This window comes from Schistocerca americana, chromosome 4, assembly GCF_021461395.2.
Source record: "Schistocerca americana isolate TAMUIC-IGC-003095 chromosome 4, iqSchAmer2.1, whole genome shotgun sequence".
NCBI lineage: Eukaryota > Metazoa > Arthropoda > Insecta > Orthoptera > Acrididae > Schistocerca > Schistocerca americana.
The window spans coordinates 741,951,885-741,956,058 of NC_060122.1; positions in this window are offsets into that span (position 1 = coordinate 741,951,885).

A 4,174-nucleotide genomic window follows, 5' to 3' on the forward strand; every position below is an offset into this window, starting at 1 on the left:
GGCCGGAACATCCGAGATTATCACTGGGGCTGACAGTGAGACCGGCGAGTATGCCGACAGGAGGAGACCAGTGAGGCTCGTTGGGCAACGTGTCCATACCGTCATCTGGGAGCTGACAAATAGGGCGCGAGCTCTATCCGGCACGTGAAACAGACCTATCCCACCTCGTTCACGGGGAAGAGTAAGGGTCGCATAGTTAACTTTGAACAACATCCCAGAGCTGACGAAAGATGCCATCGCTGCCAACATGCGACGTGCCACAGTAAGTGGGAAAGGTAGAACTTGCGCTACATGGGGAACTCGGGATGCGATATATGTATTGACATATCGAGCTCGTTGGAGAATATCTAGGGATCGAAGGCGATGGTCCATAAGACCTGCTCTGATCATTAAAAGGAGGCGTCGGCAGTTGATGGTGGCTGAACGCCGGAGATCAGATGAAAAATCTATTCCCAAACAACGAATGGTATCAACGGTGGTGAGAGGTGTAACGCACTCCACGGGAAGTCTCGTGCCAATGAACATAACTTGTGACTTACGTACGTTTAAAGAGCTACCCGACGCCTCACCATAAGTCGCTACCCACGTCAAAACAGCTCGAACTTCGTCGGCATTACGTAAACAGATGACGACATCGTCAGCACAGGCCGTGCAACAGAATCGGTAGCGATCTATGGACAACCCTACCAAACGCTGTCTTAGTCCACATAGCAAGGATTCCAAGGAAAAGGCGTACAAAATTGCTGATAGAGGGCAACCTTGACGTACGGATCGACCTATTATTATCGGTGGAGTGAGTCTGCCATTGTACATAATCCTGGATGAGGCACCCCGCAGAAGGCGCATCACTACCGTGATAACGGCGACCGGGAAACCCATATGGTGGAGAACGGCCGTAAGGAACGAATGGTCAACCCTATCAAAAGCTTGACTAAAGTCCAAAGACGCAAGTGCCCCTGAGAGGCGTTGTGCTGGGTAACGGCGATCATATCCCTGTAGCGGCATAAAGCCGTGCGAATATTGTTGTCGCCTCCAAAAGATGCTTGGTCTGGCGACACAACATTGCGGGCAACGTTTTTAAGTCGTGCTGCCAAAAGGCGAGTGAAGATTTTCATATCACTGTTAAGGAGGGTGAGGGGCCGATAATCACTGATATTGTTGCCACCGTGCGGTTTATGTACAGGAATAATAATTCCTTCCATGAAAGCGTCCGGCACAGGTACTTCCGGAGACATCAGTTCCCGACAGATGGAGGTGAAGGTGGACTCTAACAAATCACGGAAGGTGCGATAAAATTCGAGGGGAAGACCGTCGGGGCCCGGGGAGCGATTGATGGTTCCTGCCCGGATCGCATCGCGGACTTCCTCATCAGTCACCTCCGACATCAAGTCAATCGCCGCATCTCCTGGGATACCTCCGAAGTTGAGCTGTGAGACTTCCTCGATCAACTCTGGGGAATGTGGAACTGCGGCGTAGAGCTGCCGGTAGTGGGCGTGAAGCACATTCCCTATGGCAGATTGGGTTACGTAGCGACGCCCTTCTTGATCCGTTAGGACGTGAATCAATTTTCGGCGTCGATTTTGTCGTTCTCGGATGATATGATACATCGACGGATGTTCATGAGGCATGCGACCAGCAGTACGAGATCGTACTATCGCCCCTTCCAAATGCCGTCGTATGAGAGTGGAGATTTGGGCCTTAGCTTGGTTCATCCTTGTATGGCGCTCAGGGGAGGCTGGCATCGTGGAGCATTCTCGTAGGATCCTGTAGTAAAAGTCCATAGTGCTCTTCCTCCAGGCGACAACATCTTTGCCATACCGGATTAAAGTTTTTCGAAGAGCAGGTTTTGCACACTGGATCCACCAGGATATGGTAGATGGATACGTGGGTCGGCGTCTATTACATGTGATCCAAGTGTCTTCTATTAGAAGTCGACAGTCAGGTGAATTAAGAAGTGCTGTGTTCAGTTTCCATAAACCACGTCCGTGCCATACTGCCTGTCTTGTGAGAACAACATCACAGAAGTAAACCTCATGGTCTGAGAAAGCAACAGGCCAGATTTCAGCCTGTCGAGTGTGTTGAATTAGGGATCGCGAGATGTAAATGCGATCCAGTCGGCTAGAGGAGTGCGCAGTGTGGTACGTAAAGCCCAAAAGATCCCCGTGAACATGTCTCCACGTGTCGACAAATTGTAGCCGCGTGACGACTGTTTCCAGAGCCGCGCATGGTGAGTGACGCGGCAATTGATCCTGAGGTCGCTGGGTGCAGTTGAAGTCTCCACCCATAATCCAGTCATCGTGTGGTCCCATAAAAAGGGGTGTGACTTCATTCCTATAAAGGAGACAATAACTTGCTATTCATTCAGAATTAGAGTTAAAAACATGTTTATAAATGCGGACGTCCTTACATTTTTTCAACTTACCTGTTTACTTACCCTTCAGATCTCAATGTCTGTTAGGGAAAAATTCAAGATCTCTGTGTGGAAATCAGGTAATTTCAGTTTGGTAATCTTGCGGCACCTTGAAGCATTCCTGCAAAACAGGACTTTCTTAACCTCTAATATCAATTTAGGTGTTAGAAAGTCTTTGCTAAAGGTATTTGTCTGGAGTGTAGCCTTGTACGGAAGTGAACCATGGACGGTAAGTACACTCCTGGAAATTGAAATAAGAACACCGTGAATTCATTGTCCCAGGAAGGGCAAACTTCATTGACACATTCCTGGGGTCAGATACATCACATGATCACACTGACAGAACCACAGGCACATAGACACAGGCAACAGAGCATGCACAATGTCGGCACTAGTACAGTGTATATCCACCTTTCGCAGCAATGCAGGCTGCTATTCTCCCATGGAGACGATCGTAGAGATGCTGGATGTAGTCCTGTGGAACGGCTTGCCATGCCATTTCCACCTGGCGCCTCAGTTGGACCAGCGTTCGTGCTGGACGTGCAGACCGCGTGAGACGACGCTTCATCCAGTCCCAAACATGCTCAATGGGGGACAGATCCGGAGATCTTGCTGGCCAGGGTAGTTGACTTACACCTTCTAGAGCAGGTTGGGTGGCACGGGATACATGCGGACGTGCATTGTCCTGTTGGAACAGCAAGTTCCCTTGCCGGTCTAGGAATGGTAGAACGATGGGTTCGATGACGGTTTGGATGTACCGTGCACTATTCAGTGTCCCCTCGACGATCACCAGTAGTGTACGGCCAGTGTAGGAGATCGCTCCCCACACCATGATGCCGGGTGTTGGCCCTGTGTGCCTCGGTCGTATGCAGTCCTGATTGTGGCGCTCACCTGCACGGCGCCAAACACGCATACGACCATCATTGGCACCAAGGCAGAAGCGACTCTCATCGCTGAAGACGACACGTCTCCATTCGTCCCTCCATTCACGCCTGTCGCGACACCACTGGAGGCGGGCTGCACAATGTTGGGGCGTGAGCGGAAGACGGCCTAACGGTGTGCGGGACCGTAGCCCAGCTTCATGGAGACGGTTGCGAATGGTCCTCGCCGATACCCCAGGAGCAACAGTGTCCCTAATTTGCTGGGAAGTGGCGGTGCGGTCCCCTACGGCACTGCGTAGGATCCTACGGTCTTGGCGTGCATCCGTGCGTGGCTGCGGTCCGGTCCCAGGTCGACGGGCACGTGCACCTTCCGCCGACCACTGGCGACAACATCGATGTACTGTGGAGATCTCACGCCCCACGTGTTGAGCATTTCGGCGGTACGTCCACCCGGCCTCCCGCATGCCCACTATACGCCCTCGCTCAAAGTCCGTCAACTGCACATACGGTTCACGTCCACGCTGTCGCGGCATGCTACCAGTGTTAAAGACTGCGATGGAGCTCCGTATGCCACGGCAAACTGGCTGACACTGACGGCGGCGGTGCACAAATGCTGCGCAGCTAGCGCCATTCGACGGCCAACACCGCGGTTCCTGGTGTGTCCGCTGTGCCGTGCGTGTGATCATTGCTTGTACAGCCCTCTCGCAGTGTCCGGAGCAAGTATGGTGGGTCTGACACACCGGTGTCAATGTGTTCTTTTTTCCATTTCCAGGAGTGTAGTTCATACAAGAAGAGAATAGAATCTTTTGAAATGTGGTGTTACAAGAGAACGCTGAGGATTAGATGGGTAGATGGTGCAATTAATGAGGAGTTATTGAATAGA